At 43.8% G+C, this 21,074-nt stretch overlaps 1 non-coding gene across 1 annotated transcript; it reads left to right on the top strand.

The window, feature by feature from the left end:
- Positions 1-7,666: 7,666 nt before the first annotated feature.
- LOC133833575 (small nucleolar RNA R71) lies at positions 7,667-7,772 on the top strand. The gene has a single exon (XR_009892948.1). It is a non-coding gene; the product is annotated as a small nucleolar RNA R71 (small nucleolar RNA).
- Positions 7,773-21,074: the final 13,302 nt, after the last annotated feature.

The following is a 21,074-nucleotide window of genomic DNA, read 5'->3' as shown; positions in this document are numbered from 1 at the left end:
GCTCAAACTCAGCTTAATTCCTTAGTCTAACCTAGCCAAAAATCAGCATTTTCCCTTAGCTTTTCCTCCTCTGTTTTCCTTCAATTTCCAACTCAATTTCCCAGCTTATGCTCCTTCAATTATCCAAGTAATTTTTTTTCAGTTCTTCCTAGATAGAGTGAGGGAGAAACGTGAGTGAGAGAGAGATGAGGGTGAGCTGATTGTTCTAAGTGATTTCTAGCTAAGTCTAGGATCGAAGAAGATATATCATTTAGCCCCTAAAAAGACTATTTTGCCCTCCCATATATTACTTAGTGATATCGCCCAATAAATTCCTAAGCGGTCGCAGTAGTAATCGGGCTATGTCGTATCCACAAAGAGGTAAAGTACAAAATTAAAAGAAAGATCAGTAAATTAAAAATAATAAACTTTGGAAAAATGTGAATTTGAAAAAGATTATTAACATTAAATGAATAAAATTGAGGGATTAGAATTAGAAAGAAAGTATGGAAGGCATAAGTTTCATTCATGAAAAATATATATATTTTAATAAAATTGATTCATTATACTCAACTATAATTCTACACCATTAATTATAGTTGGAAAATATATATAATAAAGCTCAACTTAAAATATGTTCTTTAATTAAATTATACTAACTTCTAATTTTAAAAACCTATCATATTATATACTTTAGAGCGACAAAATACCATTGGCAGAATGCAGTAAAAAGCATATAATATAACAAATATTCTAAATTAAATTAAAAACCTAAATTACATAAGAAGAGCATGACTAGACTTATGTAAAAGGTAATAATAAATTTAGAACAAAAATTAGAAGAAAATAAATTTAATTGTAACAAATATATAGAAATGAAGAACAAAATAAAGAATCAATATATTAAAAATATAATGTAACACATGAACTCCACTCTAGCCTTTCCACAAGAAAATTTAGCATAAAATAGGCATTGTTTTCACTCACAAAAATGTAAAAGAAAAATATGAAAAATAAGTGTTTTTCTCTCCAATACTCTCTATTCTCCCTTACACAATCTGCTATCATTTCCCTACATTTGGTCCTCTATTTATAGTGTAAATAGAGTTAAAAAACGTGTAAAAATCGTGTATAAAATAATAGGGAAATGGCTAAAAAATAGGTGCAAAGTGAGGAAATTGGTGCTCAGCCGTGGGAGACAAAGACTGACGACAAGGACAGGTGGCGAAATTCGGTTGGCTCGTCAGGCGCGTCAGGTGGTAGCTGTCAACGTGGCAGCGCGTCAGTCTGCAGAGAAGTTGTCGGGCACGGGGGAGCATGGCAGGCCCGTCAGACGCGTGTCAGGGGGCAGATCGTGTCAGACGTGGCAGTGGCGGCTGGCTCCATTTTGGGCCTATTTCTCCTTCAAAAATATCATTTTCTTCATGATTTCTTCAATTTTAATTCTTTCTTTCTCATTTCTTTTTCTTTGTGTCAAAAATATATTTTATTTCCTGAAAATTAAACACAAATTAAATTAAAATTAATATTTTCAAATAAAAAATATATGACAATAAATCCGTGAAAATATTAATTAAAAATTAATTAATTTTACACTTTTAAGACTAATAAAATGATATTTTTGAGCACTAATCACAACCCCCAACCAGCTTATTGCTAGTCTGTAGCAATTTAAGCGAAATAAGAAATGTCAACATGATATATTTCTGGTCAAAAATTATAAAAAGAACTTAAGTATTAACACAAAATGTTAGTAACAAGTCAACAAGAGTTATCAAAATTACTTCGAATAAATCTAGAGTTGTGAGTGTGTGCACCAAACTTAAACCTTCTTACCGCAAACCATAGCACATAAAGCTTTTGAAATTATGCCAAGTAAAAGTCTCAACTCCATTAACCTCTCATGTAATTGAAAATATTTAAAGTTTAAGGGTTTTACTCATGGAGTTGGAAAATAAGTAAGCACTCATCAAATGGGTATATATTTAGGAAAAACTCTTAAATAATTATTGAAACGAAGATAGGATATAAACTATTTGGACAACCACCATAAAGAGTACCACAAAACCAGTTTTTCGGGATTTTAAGTTAAATAGACAATCTTTACATTTATTCTAAGAGCCATAAAATAAAACATGAAATTAATAAACATACATTTTTTATTTTATTTTTTTGACACAAGAGACAACATAATTGAAAATGATAGAAATATTGCTCTTGTATCTTTCTCCTTTTTTTTTTTTTCTATTTTTTTTCTTCTTTTCTTCTTCTTCTTTTTTTCGATATTTTTTTTCATTTTCTTTTTCATGAACAACATAATAAAAGGCTCTCTAATGAGATTTGTCTATAAAAAATATTATCCCTAAAACATCATCCATTCATACCGCAATACCTTGTCCAAATAATTATAACCATTTCTAAGAATCAATAAAAATTTAAAGTTGTTTTCTCAAGTCTCACTTCTCACACAAAAGAATGAATTACTTAAACATGGAAAATTTCTAAGCTAATATGTGCTAACAACCATCTTACCACAATATTTGGCATGTGCATTAGGTAACTCTAGAGAAACTCTTAACAATACAAATAACATAAATTGACTCAAAAGTAACATTTTGCAAAAATAAATAAGTACTTTTAAAATAAATTTGACCGTGAAAATATTAATATGACAAAAATCAACATGAACGTGCATGAATATGCTCACCACCCCCAACCAAAATCTGACAGTGTCCTCAATGTCTCAAAAGATAATAAATGTAAAAGAGCAGGGAAAGAGAACACCTAAATAGCGAGCGTCGAGTGGTAGAGCGAATATTGATTCTCTAAAACATGAAAAACTGAAAACACAAAATGATAACAAATAAAATAAAATGACAAAAGGGAAATAAACAGAAAACAAACCTATGTACAAACAATTTGGAACACTACTCAGACTTGGTAAACCGGTTCCACGAGAGTGACTTCTTCATGCTGGATCACCCTCTCTATGTAGTGTTTCAGTCGCTGGCCATTTACTTTGAATTCTCTCCCATCAGTTGGGTCTATGACCTCAACAGCACCGTTGGGAAACACAGATTTCACAACATATGGGCCAGTCCACCTTGATCTCAGCTTGCCAGGGTGGATATGCAGACGAGAGTCATAAAGATGCACTCGTTGGTTTGGCTCAAATTCTTTTCTTAGGATCTGCTTGTCATGAACCGCTTTCATTTTAGCCTTGTAGATCCTAAAGTTGTCGTAATCATCGTTTCTTAATTCTTCAATTTCTGACAACTGAAGCTTACGATTGAGTCCTGCCGCCTTGAGATCAAAATTTAGGCTTTCAACTGCCCAATAAGCTTTGTGTTCCAGCTCAACAGGAAGGTGGCAGGCTTTACCATAGACTAGCCTATAAGGAGACATACCAAGTTGAGTTTTGTAAGCACTGCGGTATGCCCAGAGAGCATCGAGAAGTCGTGAGGACCAATCTTTGCGGTCAGGATTAACCGTCTTTTCTAAAATTTGCTTAATTTCTTGATTGGCTAACTCTGCTTGGCCATTTGTCTGTGGGTGATAAGGCAATGCAACCTTATGAATTACACCATATTTTTGCATTAAGGTCTCGAAAGAGTAGTTGCAAAAATGGGTGCCTTGATCACTTATGATAGCGCGTGGTGTGCCAAACCTAGATAACACATTTTCCTTTAAGAATTTCACAACAGTTGTGTTATCATTATTTCGACAAGGCACAGCTTCCACCCATTTTGAGACATAGTCTATGGCGAGGAGAATGTAAAGGTAGCTAGAAGAAGGTGTAAATGGTCCCATAAAGTCTATCCCCCAACAATCGAATATTTCTATTACAAGAATTGGGTTCAATGGCATCATATGTCGTCAGGGTAGGGTACCTAATTTCTGACACCTTTCACATGACCGACAAAAATTGTAAGTGTCTTTGAACAAAGTGGGCCAATAAAGACCACACTGTAAGATTTTTGCAGCAGTCTTTTTCATAGAAAAATGACCACCACAAGCTTCATTATGACAAAAGTTCAGCACACTAAAAATTTCATCATCTGGAATGCAACGTCTCATAATTTGGTCGGGGCAATACTTGAAAAGATATGGGTCGTCCCAATAGAAGTTACGAACCTTGACCAAAAATTTACGTTTATCTTGTGCACTCCATGCAGTTGGAAGTTCGCCAGTCACTAAGTAATTGACGATATGAGCGTACCATGGCAACTTAGTGACTATGAAGAGATGTTCATGAGGGAAGTCATCTCGAATGGCTGGGCCATCAGCAGAATTAGAAAATTCAAGACGACATAAGTGGTCCGCTACCACGTTTTCAACTCCTTTCTTGTCTTTTATGGTCAGATCAAATTCCTGTAACAGAAGGATCCACCTAATTAAACACGCCTTAGCATCATTTTTGGAAAGGAGGTATTTTAAGGCGGAATGGTCCGTGAAGACTGTGATAGGTGAACCAATCAGGTAGGAACGAAACTTGTCAAGTGCGAATACTACATCAAGTAACTCTTTTTCAGTGGTAGAATAGTTCATTTGAGCACTGTTAAGAGTTCTACTTGCGTAATAGACAACGAAGGGCTTCCCTTCCCTTATTTTACCTAAGACAGCCCCTATAGCATAATTGCTAGCATCACACATGATTTCGAACGGTAAGTTCCAATCTGTTGGCTGAATGATAGGGGAAGAAGTGAGTTTTGCAACGAGTGTTCGGAAAGATTCCTCACACTCAGGTGTCCAACTGAACACAACATCTTTTGCTAGGAGGTTTGACAAAGGGCGAGCAATTGTCGAAAAGTTTTGTATGAACCTCCTATAGAATCCTGCATGCCCAAGAAAAGAACGAATGTCTTTAATAGTCTTGGGGGTGGGCAGCTTTGATATGAGTTCAATCTTTGATTGATCAACCTCAATTCCTCGTTCCGACACGACATGCCCCAAGACTATGCCTGATGGCACCATGAAATGACATTTTTCCCAGTTGAGTACCAAGCCTTTCTCTTTGCAACGTTTAAGCACAGACTCCAAATTGAGAAGGCTTGATTCAAAGGAATCTCCAAAGACTGTCAAATCATCCATCAATACTTCCATACATTTCTCGATCATATCACTAAATATGCTCATCATGCATCGCTGGAAAGTGGCTGGAGCATTGCACAGGCCAAATGGCATACGCCGGAAGGCAAAAGTACCAAAAGGACAAGTGAATGTTGTCTTATCCTGATCTTCTAAGGCAATCTCGATTTGGTAATACCCTGAATAACCATCGAGAAAGCTATAGAAAGGATGACCTGCCACACGTTCCAATATTTGATCGATGAATGGAAGTGGAAAATGGTCTTTGCGGGTGGCTGCATTTAACTTTCTATAATCAATGCACATGCGCCACCCAGTTGTGACCTTAGTAGGAACACGTTCCCCTTTTTCATTTTGTACCACTGTTACTCCAGATTTCTTGGGAACAACTTGAGTTGGGCTGACCCATTTACTGTCAGCAACAGGATAGATTATGCCAAAATCAAGAAGTTTTAAGACTTCAGTCTTAACTACTTCCTTCATCGTTGGGTTCAGTCTTCTTTGAGGGTCACGACGTGGTATAGCCCTGTCTTCCAATTGAATGTGATGAGAGCAAATTAATGGACTAATACCTTTGATGTCAGCTATCATCCATCCTAATGCATCTCTTTGTTCTTGCAACACATTGATGAGTTGGCGCTCTTGTGTGGCGGTGAACTTGGAGGATATTATGACAGGAAAAGTGTTGTCAGCTCCCAGGAAAACATGCTTAAGACCCTCAGGAAGTTGTACCAACTTTGGTTAAGGAGCTTGTTCAATAGATGGTTTTGGTGTTTCTCGATCTTGAGGGAGTTCCTCAAAGATTAGATTCCAAAACATGGTTCTTTTAGCCTGTGAGTGTTTGACAATTTCAGGGTTGATTGCAGACTCATCGAGCTCAGAACTTTCTGAAATTTGGAAGAGGTGATTAAAATGATTAGATGTGTATTTCGATTCGACCTCTTCCGAAATAAGTGTATCAATCAGATAGGATCAGAAACACTCATCGTTGTCAGGTGGTTGTTTTCCGATGTGGAACACATTCACTTCTAGAGTCATGTTCCCGAAAGATATTTTCATGAGACCATTCCTACAGTTAATGAGTGCATTAGCTGTTGCGAGGAAAGGTCTACCAAGAATGATGGGAATTTTGGACTCTATACTCACTTCAGATTGAGTGTCCAAAATGAGAAAATCAACAGGGTAATAGAATTTTTCAATTTGAATAAGAACATCTTCTACTATTCCCTGAGGTTTCTTAACTGATCGATCAGCCAGTTGTAGCACCACAGATGTGGGCTTGAGTTCTCCTAGACCTAATTGCAAGTGTATTGAATATGTCATGAGATTTACACTTGCTCCTAAGTCTAGAAGTGCTTGACCAAATTCCTGTTCCCCTATTTGGCATGAGATGGTGGGACAACTAGGATCTTTGTACTTAGGCGGTGTCTTGCAGTCAATTACCGCGCTAGCTTGTTCTACCAAGAATGCAGTTTTCTTGACATGGTGCTTTCTTTTAACGGTGCACAAATCCTTGATAACCTTGGCATAAGCCGGCACTTGTTTGATCACATGCAACAATGGCAAGTTGATCTTCACTTGTGTTAAAAGGTCTAGGATTTCACCATGATTTTCCAGTACCTTTCCAGAGGATTTCAAAGCTTGAGGAAAGGGTGCCTTTACTGGAATGCTTATTGGCACATCATCATCTGGAGCGGGCATTGATGTACTCGTTGTCTTAGTTAACGGTGAAACCGTACTTTGACCACTTCGAGTAGTGATGGCATTAACCTCTTTCAAATTTGTATCTGCAGAGGAGGAGGTTTGTGCCATGTGTTTCCCTTTTTGATGGATTAGAGGTTGAGCAGGAATTTTCCCATGCTCTTGAATCGCCAAAGTAGTGTTTAGCTTTTTCATTTGGACTTTCATGTCTTTCATTTCCTCTACCATTTGTGTGAAACAAGCTTTGAGCTCTTGAGTTGAGGCTATTTGAGTTTGTGGAAGCATTTTCAAAGTACTCTCAAGAGAATTACTTGACTGCAAGATATTTTGAGGAGCATTGTATGATTTTGGTGGTTGTTGCTGCTCAGGCCTCCATTGGCTTCCAGATGCTTGGTTCGAATCCTTCCAGCTGAAATTTGGATGGTTGCGCCAACCGGGATTGTAAGTGTTTGAGAAAGGGTTATAAGGTTTCTTGTAATCCCCTAAAGCATTGCATTGTTACTCTTTTCCTCCTCTTAACTCACTAAGAGTTGGGCACTCTTGCGGTTGATGTTCCGTTCCTGCACAGATGAAGCATGGATCTCGTGTCTCTACTTTTGCAGCCATGTGGATCCCTCTACCTTCTTGAGATTTGAAAGCCTCGAATTGTTGTCTCAATGATTCAATTTGGCTTTTGACATTATCCTCTTCCTTCAATTGGTAGATTCCAGTTGATTGTGGCTTGTCCATAGGACTTGGTCCATTCCATGTGTAGGATTTTTCAGCAAGATCGTCGAGGTACTCGAAAGCTTCATCAGGATCTTTTTGAAGGAATTCGCCATTGCACATCATTTGTATGAATTGCCTTTGTCCGGTTGTGAGACCGTCATAGAAATAGCTGATTAGACGCCAGCTTTCGTATCCATGATGTGGGCATTGATTTATCAAATCTCTAAACCTCTCCCAGACCTGATGGAAAGTTTCATGGTCTTTCTGGATGAAGGTAGAATTTGCCTCTTAAGGCTGCTAGTCTTATGGGGCGGGAAATATTTGGCAAAGAATGCTTTTGTCATTTCGTCCCATGTTCCGATTGATCTAGGCCTTAAGGAATACAACCAGCTTTTTGCTTTGTCTTTAAGCGAGAAAGGAAAGAATTTCAATCTCACAATGTTGATGACATCAGCTCGGTTGTTGAATGTAGCCACCACCTCTTCGAATTCCCGTATATGCACGTACGGACTCTCATTTTCCAACCCATGGAAGGTTGGTAAGAGGTTAATCATGCCGGGTTTGAAATCGAAATTTGGCATATTGTTGGGATACATTATGCACGAAGGTGTGGCTGTACGCGTAGGATGTAAATAATCCTGTAGCGGTCTTGGTTGGACTTCGTCTTGATGAGCCATCGTGGGTGGTTCGGGAAGTCTCGGTGAATCGGGAGTGTTTGAACGAATGGAAGAAAACTAGGAGAGTATTCTAAAGTTTCTACTTGTTGCCTCACAAATCTCCCTAGTGTGTCTCTGTTTCGTGGCATAAATATATATTTTTTATTTTGTAAGTATTATAAGCGCAAGTGTGTAATAATGTAGTAAGAATACACAAAAATGTTCCCAGGCCAATTGGAAAGGCTGCCAAGGTACCACTTTAGGCCCAAGAGCTTTTCTAGAACTCCCTGAGGTTCTTAGAAAAGATTGGAGGGTAACGCTAACACAGGCCTTATTTAAGAACCAATTTTTCTAAGAGAGAACAAGTTTGGTTTTTACTAATTTCCACGATTACACAAATGTTCTCAATAATTTATTTGAATTTTTTTTTTTAAATTTTATGATTTAAAATTTTATGCTTTTTTCGGAAAAAAAAAAACCTAAATCTAGAAAATAAATTCTAAACATAAAAATAAAATTAAATAAAAAAAAATAATAAATAAAAATAAAAATTAAAAAGGGAAAATAAAATAAAAGAGAAATTAAAAATTATACTACTTTTTTTTTAAATAGAAAAAAAATTAATTTACTATGCAAACCTTTAATTGTAGAATTACCTCCCCAGCAACGGCGCCGAAAATTGATATCTCCCAATAAATTCCTAAGCGGTCTCAGTAGTAATCGGGCTATGTCGTATCCACAGAGAGGTAAAGTACAAAATTAAAAGAAAGATTAGTAAATTAAAAATAATAAACTTTGGAAAAATGTGAATTTGAAAAAGAATATAAACATTAAATGAATAAAATCGAGGGATTAGAATCAGAAAGAAAGTATGGAAGGCATAAGTTTCATTCATGCAAACATATATATATTTTAATAAAATTGATTCATTATACTCAACTATAATTCTACACCATTAATTATAGTTGGAAAATATATATAATAAAGCTCACCTTAAAATATGTTCTTTAATTAAATTATACTAACTTCTAATTTTAAAAACCTATCATATTATACACTTTAGAGCGACAAAATACCATTGGCAGAATGCAGTAAAAAGCATATAATATAACAAATATTCTAAATTAAATTAAAAACCTAAATTACATAAGAAGAGCATGACTAGACTTATGTAAAAGATAATAATAAATTTAGAACAAAAATTAGAAGAAAATAAATTTAATTGTAACAAATATATAGAAATGAAGAACAAAATAAAGAATCAATATATTAAAAATATAATGTAACACATGAACTCCACTCTAGCCTTTCCACAAGAAAATTTAGCCTAAAATAGGCATTGTTTTCACTCACAAAAATGTAAAAGAAAAATATGAAAAATAAGTGTTTTTCTCTCCAATACTCTCTATTCTCCCTTACACAATCTGCTATCATTTTCCTACATTTGGTCCTCTATTTATAGTGTAAATAGAGTTAAAAAATGTGTAGAAATTGTGTATAAAATAATGGGGAAATGGCTGAAAAATAGGTGCAAAGTGGGGAAATTGGTGCTCAGCCGTGGGAGACAAAGGCTGACAACAAGGACAGGTGGCGAAATTCGGTTGGCTCGTCAGGCGCGTCAGGTGGCAGCTGTCAGCGTGGCAGCGCGTCAGTCTGTAGAGAAGTTGTCGGGCACGGGGGAGCATGGCAGGCGCGTCAGACACGCGTCAGGGGGCAGATCGTGTAAGACGTGGCAGTGGCGGCTGGCTGGCGACTGGCTCCATTTTGGGCTTGATTTTGGGCCTATTTCTCCTTCAAAAATATCATTTTCTTCATGATTTCTTCAATTTTAATTCTTTCTTTCTCATTTCTTTTTCTTTGTGTCAAAAACATATTTTATTTCTTGAAAATTAAACACAAATTATATTAAAATTAATATTTTCAAATATAAAATATATGACAATAAATCCGTGAAAATATTAATTAAAACTTAATTAATTTTACACTTTTAAGACTAATAAAATGATATTTTTGAGCACTAATCACTTAGCCCTTTAATTGTTCTAAGGGTAATTTCCCCAGTTTCCCGCTAATTCCTCTAATGTTCCTAATATTCACCAATTAATCCTGTCATATCCAATTAATTACTGTTTACCGAGTTTTTCGGAAACGAATACAAACAGAATAATAAAAAGATAAGAACTGTAGAAGTGTTGAAATGTAACTAAACAAACAGTGTTTTTACGTGGTTCAGGCGTTAACGAGCCCTAGTCCACGAGTCGATGTTATTATACTTGGAAAGGATTACAGTAAGATGGCTGGTGTACAAGAACTTCACACACTCACAATGTTTCTCTCGGGTTCTCTTGAAGAAGAAGCTGGAGAGATTTTAGCAGAGTTCTTGCTATGCGATTTGTTGGCCGTCCCTCTTCTTGTAAAATGAAGGGGTCTTTATAGCTAGGGTTTCGGATTAGGGTTTTTCTCTAACTACATGAGTCTTAATTACACCAGCCATAAATAGGGGATACAATTACTGTAGTAGCATGGCTACAAGACTCTATGTGGGTATATTTACGTGAAAGTATGGGGAACACACAAAGTCATCCGTCTTCTCCAAGTTGTCAGCGGAACAGTAGGTGAAAAGGTACCCTTAGGCGTGCTAGGATGTGTGTGGCTTTGACCTGACGGGCGTGTCAGGCGGGATCCTGTGTCAGGCGGATATCATTCCAAATATGCCTCCTCCAGGACTCGACCGTTTGGTTTTGTTCCGTGCGAGGCACGGAACTTTTTCCGCGGAGACCACTCGAAGAGCTTCTCCTGGAAGGGGCTTCCCCGAAGGATACCCCTTCGGGAGTCCGGGAGAGTTGACGAGTTTCCGTGTTGTGTTTGCTTGGAAGAGTAATCCGGACACTAAACAGGAGAGGCGAAGCCTTTCTGTCCATCCGCGAGCTCTGGTCACCTACCGTGAAAAACATCGACAATTATTCTTCCCCGAGGACATCAATCTAAACGCTATCCGGACATCTGGATAACATTTACCCCCCAAGGCCACGGAGCTTTGAGAGATCCGGGGGCTTGTACAGTCTTCCGGGTATTTCGGTCTCTTAGATTAGGCGAGGGGCCACCTTCGGTGTTCCCGGAAGGATTCCTTTTTCCTGTCTGAGTGTTAGTATGAAAAAGAAAGGGAATTTCTTCTATTTGAACTCAAGTATTCAAGTGCGGCAAGGACCACGTGTCATGCTGGGAATGGTTCTGCGACCAAGACGTGTGCGTGAGGCGACTGGTTGAGTATGCGTGCGTCAGTCATCTGAGTAATGATTTGACGGTTTTTAATGGTACTCTGGGCCCGAGGTGGTGTAATGATGGGAAATAAATACTTTATTCCCATCCGAGGAGTCATAAATAGGATCGTCGCTTCATCTCCAGCCGTTGGATCTGATGCGCACGGAATGGGGAGATCGGGACCGTCCATTTGAGGAATTCGAAACGACTTCCTCCCTGCTATAAAAACGAGGGAAAGGACCTTTCTTCCTCTTTACGCTTTCAAATTCTCTATCTTTCAGATTTTCAGATTTCTAAACCATTGAACTCTCAGGCTTCCCAGCTTCTGTTCCTCCGAACTTGCCATTTCTCTAGGGAAGGATCTGGAAACTTTTCTTTTGATTTGGCAGTGGGTTTATTCGCCGAAGTTCCTGGTTTGAATCGCCGTTCGTCTTTGCAGCTTTTACTTCTCGCGATCGTGCTTTGCAGTGATCCAGTTACTCCTTCAACCTCCAACTACTCGAATATCAGTAAGTATTTCTACTTTGCTCTTTCTTCCCAAACCTTAGGTTGTTGGTAGTTGTTAGAGTAGGGGTTTCTGCCATTATCGCTTATGTGCATGCGTGAATAGGGCTTTGGTAGGCATGTGATTGATGTGAGTCGATAAGTAGCCTTTTTTGCATGCTTTGGTGATTTGCGTTTGGAAAGTCGTTCCTTGTTTTGCTGTTTTAGGGCATAAGCATGAACGCCTTTAGGGTGTCTTTCTCTGGAAAACACTTCTTTTGGTGGGCTTAGGCTCGGAGTCTGAGTCCGGTTCCTTGCTGCCTTTCGGGTGGCATGGTGCCAATCCCTTGGTAAGCTCGGTGGGAGCCTCTCCAAGCAGTTTTCGGGGAGGGTCTCCCTGATGCCTTTGATACCACTAGGGTATGACAAGGGTGCTGACTGCTTAGAGTGTTTTCTTCTTTCTTTCTTTTGTCCAGTGACGAACATCTCAAAGGAACAACTCCTTGCTATGGGGGAGGCTGATTCTGCCCAAGAGAAGGGCTCTCCTGTCGCTGGTGCAAAGGGGAAAGGAAAGGCGAAAGTGGTCGCGGCTAGCCCACCGACCTCCAATAGTTCCATCTGGGAGATGGACCAGAAGCCGAACCTTTTCAGGAATTATGGCATGCTGGAGCTGTATTCCTCCGAGGCAGGCCTGAAGAACATCCCAGGTCTGATGTGGCACCGTCTGTCGGTGCTGGGCGAGTCAGCTAGCCAGAGTCACGAGGGCTTTGGTGCCTGGAGCTGGGCACACATAGTGTGTGGGGCGCACTTGCCCCTAAGGAGTTACTTCGCCAATTTCTGTGTGAAGGCGGGGATTGCCCCCTTCCAGCTGATTCCTCCCAGCTACAAGCTCCTAACGGGGTGGTTCATCTTTTGCAAGTCCCGGAAACTGGAAGCTCCTACCCCGGAGGAGGTGCTGTACTTCTACGGGTTGAAGTCTCAGCCTATGAGGGGTCATTCAGACAAGGTGGGGTTTTACAGGCTGGAAAGGCACCCGGACGTGATGTGCCCCACTTGTCATACCGTGAGGGTTCCAGACCTCCGGGAATACTGGTTCCTGACCACTGGCTTCCCGCTGAAGAGGGTGCCAGCCCTATCTTTGGACTTCAAAATCCCTGGTAAGTGCTCCTTCCTCTCCTTTTCAACTTTGTTTCTTTGCGCTTGATTTGCCTTTTGGGAGGATCTCTAACGCTTGTATTTGATTTTTGCAGAAGTCGTTCCGCAGACACCTCGCTGCGCGGAGATGATAAGGAGGTCCAAGTTCTACGAAGGGCTTTCTGAGGAAGAGTTGAAAGTGGAGGGACTTGTGACCTCCGAATCGTTGAGGGAGTATGGGCTACTCGCCTCTTTCCAAAACATCGAGCCAGTGAGTGGCAGGGGGCAAAGTCAGGTGTCAGCCGACATCCGGGAGCAGATTGCCCTGGAGCTGTCCAAGGTGATCACCCAAGCAGCCCGGGACGAAAATACTTTATCTCCTAGTTGGGCAGAGAGATTCCCCGACCCCTAGCCGGAGGAAGAGGAGATCGAGGCTCGCCACGCCGCGGCTTACCCTAACGAAGGGGCTCCGGGGGCTAGTACCTCCGGAAGAGGTAAGACTAGTTTTCGATTGATCCACACCCCCAGCCTGTCTGAGGTTTCCCGGACCTCTCAGATGGGGTTTGATCCCCGTTTCCTTAGGCTAGATCCGCATAGGATACCCTTCGACAGATATTGCGATAGGGTAGATGAGCTCCTCGGGTGTCTGAGTGACGGTAGTCTGCCAGAAGGTGTCATCATGGTTGACCCTTCTTCCCTCAGCATGTCATTCCTGGACTTCAAGGAGTACGGGAGCTTCCTGGAGCAGGAAGCGGTGTTTTGTTTTGCTCGGGGAAGGCCATCCACGTTTCTCGTGCATGGTCGTCCCTTTCAAACTTTTCTTTTTCTTGTTTCTTGTTCCCTGCTGGCGGGCTTGCTTGTGCTTTTATGTTGTTGATTGCCTTGTCTTCCGCTTATCTTTTTTCTCATTGCTTGTTGGTTCGTTAACCTTGCTTTGTACGTTTCTTGCAGAGTATCCAGAAGCCAAGATGTTGGGGAGGGTTACTTTGCTCATTAAGAAGGCTGCCACCATCCAAGACCCGTCCACGGGGAAAGGACGGAAGACCAAGGCTGGTAGGGGAGGTAAAGCTGCCTCCCCCAAGAAGACAAGTGGCGAGGCGCAAGCGTCTCCGAGACAATCACCTGGTCGAAGGCAACAACAACAGCAACGACAGCAACCACAACTACAACAACAGCAGGAACAAGAACAACAGAGACAATCACCAACGTCACAGCAGCAGCAACAACAACATCCAAACCAGCAGCAGCAACAAGGGCAATTACTTCTGCTGCCACAGCAGCAAAAGCAACAGACCGGGGCCTTAATACCCCGTCTGCCTCCTCCTCCAGCCCAAATGGGGTCCACCCTTCCGGGGTCTCCTTCTTCTCAGACAACCAACCTTCCTCTGCCTGGCCTGAAGTTCCACTTCCCGCGGAAGCCAACCAGTTTCCCCGCTGCCCTCCTGGAGGGTGTAAGACTGGCCGATAGTTTTTTGAAGAGGCGGTTAGAGGCGGAGAAGGCTGTTACTCAGGGAAGGGCAGATAACTTGTCTGCCGTGAAGAGAGCTGAGCTGGCCGAGGGGGTGAGATCCCTTCACCCGGCCAGAGCGGTTTTGGATGGTCCAGCCTTGGAGAAGAGGCTGGTGCCTAGGCTCGGACGTGCATTGGCGCCGTTCGGAGCTGAGATGATGGAGGACATGGCCCTGAGCTTGTGCGAGCTCAATTCTGAGAAATGGGCCATCAGTAGCAGTAAGGATCCGCTGTTGCTGACACACGCTGTGAAGCAGCAACTGTCCGGGGTAAGCCGTGAGTTGTTGTTTTTTGGGATCATCTGTCTTTTGGTCCGGCTTTAGCTCATTCTGTTGTCTTTCCTTGCAGGCCTCTATGATCGCGAAACGCTCGTTCCGGGAGGTTGGTGCAGTTCTGGTTCAACTGGAGGAGAGCCAGCTGGTTCGCCAGGCCTTGGAGGCGGAGAAGCAAAAACTGACCCAACAGGCCTTGGAGGCTTCGGAGAAGATTGATCAGGCTCGGCGCACGGTTGAGGAAGAGGCGGACAAGAAATATCTTGCCAAATACCAAGAGTACCGGGCCAAGGCAGAGAATGAGTTTAAACAGCGGTCGGATGGGATGAAGGCCGAAAACTCCAAGCTCCGGGAAGAGTTGTCCCAAGCCAGGGTGGAGAAGGATACCTTGGAAGCTCGCTTGCAATCAAAAAATGATCTCCTCCTTAAGCAGCAAGAGGAATATTCCACTCTTCAGAGTAAGCTGCACGAGGAGGAGCAACTCCATAAGAGGAGCAGGGATCTCGTGTCTATGCTGCAGTTGGGGCTCGCCGAGAAGGATAAAGAGATCGGGGCCTTGCAATTCACTGCCAGGGGGCATGTGACCGAGAAGCAATCCGTGCTGAGCCAAAATAGGGAGCAGCGCAAGGAGATTGATTCTCTTAAGGGGGAGCGTGATGCCTCCAAGGCCGAAATGGAAAAATTGAGGGCTCAACTAACTGTCGCGGAGGCACAGCTGGCAACCTCCGAGGCGGAGCGCTTGAAGGAGAAGGAGGATGCTGAGGTGATACTGAACAGGACGATTAATATATCGCATGTGGTCCTCATGCATCAACTTTGGAAAGTGAACCCGGAGGTATTAGGCTATCTGGGAGATGATGCCGAAGCCATGAGGGAGAAGCTACTCGTGTGGGATCAAGGCCCAGAGGCGTACGTCCAAACTTACAACATTGACGAACGTGCTGGAGCTCCTGAGGTGGGAGATCCCGGAGAGGCGGGGACCTCTGAACCTTCTCATGACAAAGTTCCGCCTTCCAATGAGCCGACTCCGCCAGCTTCAGTTGAAGTCGATGCCCCCGAAGCCGCGGTCGTGGAAGCTGCAGTTAACCCCAATGCTTGAAGGGGTTTTATCTTTAATTTATTTTTCATTTTGAGTTTTTTATTGCGGACATATTTTCCATAATTATAGCATTCTCCTTTCTTTTCTGCTGAGTTCTTTATTTATCTTTGCGCTTAGGGTAGACTTTTATACGGTAGAAACTGTTGTAGGGGTGTATGAGGTTTTGGTTCCAACGGCCAAAACCTATGCACTTCCCACTTGAAGCTCTAACGGATGATGTCTTTTCCCACGTAGTTTCTACGTTACGAAGGTTTCCTGGTTCCAACGGCCAGGTTCCTTTCACCGTATTTTAGCTTTCCTAAGGCAAATAGCCAATCCCGGGACTTGTAGTTATACTGTTCGCTGGGATTGCTAAGGTGAGCCGTTCCATGGTTTGGAACGGGAGTTCTTTTGGTGAGCGTTGCTAGACTTAAGGTTAGATCTTTGCGAAGCAAAACTAACTGTTGTTGCGAACCTCATGGTAGCTGACTTCAGGGACCTGGCATGGAGCCCTGCGAGGCAAGGCTCGTTGCTGTCGGGGAAATCGCCACGCCCACCAGGTGTGATCCCGGACCAGGGGCTTTCCGAAGCAAGGCCTGCTGTGAGTGGGGGATCGACCATGTCTGCTCCTGGAGCTGAGACTTGCAATGGTCGAGGAGCTCGCCATGCATTATTTTGTGGGATCCGGAGCTGGAGCCTGCGAAGCAAGGCTTACAACGGTCGCGGATCTTGTCATCTTTCGCCTTGCGGGACCCGGAGCTGGAGCTTGCGAAGCAGAGCTCTACAGTGATCACGGATCTTGCCATCTTTCGCCTTGCGGGACCCGGAGCTGGAGCTTGCGAAGCAGAGCTCTACAGCGATCGCGGATCTTGCCATCTTTCGCCTTGCGGGACCCGGAGCTGGAGCTTGCTAAGCAAAGCTCTACAGCGATCGCGGAGTATTCTGCAAAGGATTTGTCAGGGAGTTGGGGGTGTTTTGGCGTAGCTCTATGAACGTGCCTCAACCCCCAGTCCTGTCCATCGCTGGGCTACACAGGAGATAATTTTCATGATACATCCTGACAGGCATTTCCATGGCAATTTTCACATAAGCACATAATGCACATATGACACGTAATGCAAGCATGTTCATGGCAACAAATAAACCTAAGCTTAACAATTTAAACATTTCAAACAATTTAAAATTTTCAAACATAATGCTAGCACATAAGTGGTGTTCTGGGTACGTTTTGTTCAAGGGGCGTATGGCTATGCCTTAGCCATGTATACCCCCCGAAGTGAGCGTGGGGTCCGGACGTCTCCGGACCGCGTGGTCACTTGTTTAAACGCAGCTTTGAACACAGGGATAAAAAGTGCAGTAAAAGCGGAGTGAATCTCTCCGTGTTTCATTAAATTAGCCTGCTATGCATGAGTTTTACAATAGGGAGGATTATTTCCACATTTTTCACTTTTGCTAATTTCACCAAGGACTTCCGACTGGATGGTCCGGGACCTACTGGTAGTAACGGCGGAGGTGCTCCGCGTTCCAGGCGCGCGGGACTTTAGATCCGTCGAGTCTCTTTAAGTGATACGTCCCATGGCCCACTTTTTCTTGGACTTCGTAGGGGCCTTCCCAGTTGGGTCCGAGGACTCCTACTCCCGGATCCTGCGTAGCAGGAAATACTCTCCGTAGGACAAGATCCCCAACTTCGAATGTACGGCTCTTGACTCTCGTGTTAAAGTGTCGGGCTATCTTGCCTTGGTACATTTTTAGTTGGACCTGCGACTGCTCCCGGAGCTCTTCGATCATGTCCAAGGACTCCTGGAGAAGGGCATGGTTCCGGGTAGGGTCGTAGGTATCTTGCCTGTGAGAGGGGATCATAGTTTCTACTGGGATGACGGCCTCGCAACCGAAGGTCATGGAATAAGGCGTGTGCCCCGTCGAAGTTCTCTCTGTTGTGCGATAGGCCCAAAGTACTCGCGGAAGTTCTTCCGGCCAGTGAGCCTTGCAGGCTTGGAGTTTTTTCTTCAACGTGGTCTTTAATATTTTGTTTACAGCTTCCACTTGCCCATTAGCCTGGGGTCTGGCGACTGCGGAAAAGCTTTTGATAATTCCATGCGAAGCACAGAAGTTCGTGAAGTGTTCACTGTCAAATTGCTTTCCGTTGTCGGACACAATTTTTCGTGGAAGCCCAAAACGACACACTATATTCCTGATGACAAAGTCCAGTGCTTTTTTAGATGTGACCGTGTTCATAGGTTCAGCTTCAGCCCATTTGGTGAAGTAGTCTACCGCGACTATGGCATACTTCACTCCACCCTTTCCAGTTGGGAGGGAACCTACTAGGTCAATGCCCAAAACGGCGAACGGCCAGGGGCTGGTCATTAGGGTAATTTCTGTAGGCGGCGCTCGCGGAACCTTGGCGTACCTCTGGCACTGCTCACATTTCCTGACATAATCCACACAATCCTTCTTCATGGTGGGCCAGAAGTATCCTTGTCGAAGGATCTTTTTGGAGAGGCTCAGCCCGGAGGTATGATCGCCACAAAAGCCTCTGTGAACCTCATGGATGATGGTGCAGACTTCGGTTCCGGCAACACACCTAAGGAAGGGTATGGACAACCCCCTGCGGTAAAGCTTTCCATCCATAACCACGTATCGGGGAGCTTGATATTGGAGCTTCCTTGCGTCAGCTTTATCAGTGGGGAGCTCTCCGGTGGTGAGAAATCTGAGGATGGGTCCTATCCAGGAGTGGGAATGGTCGATGATGGCGTTTATCCTTCGTGTCTCAGTACTGGGGGCTTCTAAGTGCCCGATGGGGACTAAGCCATACTGTTCAATTTCCGGGTCCGTCGCAAGCTTGGCCAGCGTGTCCGCGAGTGAGTTCTGGTCCCGGGGGACCTGGCAGATTTGGTAGCCTTTGAAATGCTGCAGTAGATCGCGGGAGAGAGACACGTAGGTAGCCATTCTTTCGCCTTTCGTCTGGTATTCCCCGGATATTTGGTTTACCACAAGTAGGGAGTCGCTGTATACTTCGATTTTTTGGGCTCCGACTTCTCTGGCCAGTCGTAATCCAGCTAACATGGCTTCGTGTTCTGCCTCGTTGTTGGATGCTGGGAACGCGAAACGGATGGCGCTCTGGAGCTGATGCCCTTGGGGAGATATTAGGATGACCCCTGCTCCAGCTCCTTTTTCATTTGAGGCTCCGTCTACATAGACCTTCCATGTGGGAAGTTCCGGGACAGGATCTTCTGGGAGGTCATTCATTCCCGAGCATTCCACAATAAAGTCCGCGAGAGCTTGACCTTTTATGGAAACACGTGGTTGGTAGTGGACGTCGAACTGGCTCAGTTCCATAGCCCACTTAAGCAATCTGCCAGAAGACTCGGGCTTCTGCAAGACTTGTCGGAGAGGGTGATTGGTGAGTACTTTGATGGTGTGCGCCTGGAAATATGGCCTCAGCTTCCGCGAAGCAATTAGCAAGCAGAGGGAGAGTTTTTCGATCATTGAATATCTGGACTCGGCGTCCAATAACCTCTTGCTTACGTAATACACAGGGAGCTGGATACGGCCATCTTCCCGGACGAGAGCGGCACTCACTGCGTGCTCAGTCACAGCTAAGTATAAGAACAACGCCTCTCCTTCGACAGGTTTGGACAGAATGGGAGCTCGGGTTAATGTTCTTTGAGGTGTTGGAAGGCTGCTTCGCATTCGGGGGTCCACTCGAACTTCTTGTTTCCTCGCAACACATTGAAGAAGGGGATACACTTGTCAGTGGCCTTGGATACGAAGCGGCTGAGAGCAGCTATCCTTCCGGTAACGCTCTGGACATCCTTATGTTTCCGGGGGGAAGGCATATCTATGAACGCCTTTATTTTCTCAGGGTTGGCTTCCACTCCGCGGGAGCTGACAATGAAACCGAGGAACTTCCCAGACGAGACCCCGAAAGTACATTTCTTTGGATTCAGTTTCATCCCGTACTTTCGGATCACGGCGAAAGCTTCCTCAAGGTCGTCACTGTGGTCCCCGGAGGTCTTGGACTTTACCAACATGTCGTCCACGTACACCTGCATGTTCCTCCCCAGTTGGTCCATGAACATTCTGTTTACTAGACGCTGGTACGTCGCCCCAGCATTCTTCAAACCGAAAGGCATGACCACGTAACAGTAGACACCCTTGTCCGTGAGGAAGCTGGTGTGTTCCTGGTCCGCGACATGCATCTTGATCTGGTTGTATCCGGAGTATGCATCCATGAAGGATAAGAGTTTGTACCCGGAAGTAGCGTCTACCATCTGATCGATTCGCGGAAGAGGGAAACAATCTTTCGGGCAGGCCTTGTTTAGGTCCGTGAAGTCAATGCACATTCTCCAGGACCCATCGGGTTTCGGGACCAGAACTGGGTTGGCCAACCACACGGGATAGTGCGACTCGTGGAGAAAGCCTATGGACATCAACTTGTCCACTTCAGCTTTGACGGCTTCGACCCTCACTGGGTCCAACGGCCTCCTCTTTTGGCGAATTGGAGTTGCAGATGGATCTATGTTGAGTGCGTGGCACGCAACATTGGGATTAATCCCCGTCATATCAGCGTGGCACCATGCCAGGATATCCTGATTATCCTTCACAGTGGCCACGATCTTTTCTCGAATGGCCGACGGCAGGTTTTTCCCCACCTGAATGACTTTGGTGGGTTCTCCCGGGTTGAGGATCACCTCTTCGACTTCCTCCATCGGCTCTATTGCTTTCTCGATTCCCACTCTTGGGTCGAGTTCGTCAAAGTATGCCTCCTGAGCGCCCCCAGTTTCTAGTAATTCTTCTGCCAAAGGAATGGCAGCAAACGTCTCTTGGACCGTGTAGACGGATCGAACGGAGACGTTATAACAGCTCCGTGCACTTCGTTGGTCTCCTCGGAGGGTGCCAATACGCCCATCGTCGCATGGAAACTTCAAACATAAGTGGCGTATCGAGGTTATGGCCCCACAATCGATTAGGACCGGTCGGCCTAAGATGGCATTATACGCCGTGGGGCAGTCGACCACCACGAATGTGCTATGCTTGAAGGCACAAGCGTCGCTTTCTCCTCTGAGGGTGACTGGAAGTTGAATTTTGCCTAATGGCATGAGTGCGTCCCCATTGAACCCTTGAAGCTGGATGGGGCATGGGGCCAGGTCTGTTTCGGTTAATCCGATCGTGTGGAAGGCCGCTTTGAAGAGGATGTTTACGGAG

This window comes from Humulus lupulus, chromosome 4 (assembly GCF_963169125.1).
Source record: "Humulus lupulus chromosome 4, drHumLupu1.1, whole genome shotgun sequence".
In the NCBI taxonomy this organism is placed as follows: Eukaryota; Viridiplantae; Streptophyta; class Magnoliopsida; order Rosales; family Cannabaceae; genus Humulus; species Humulus lupulus.
Note: the sequence above shows the minus strand (reverse complement) of the source record. Positions and strands in the feature narration are given on the sequence as shown.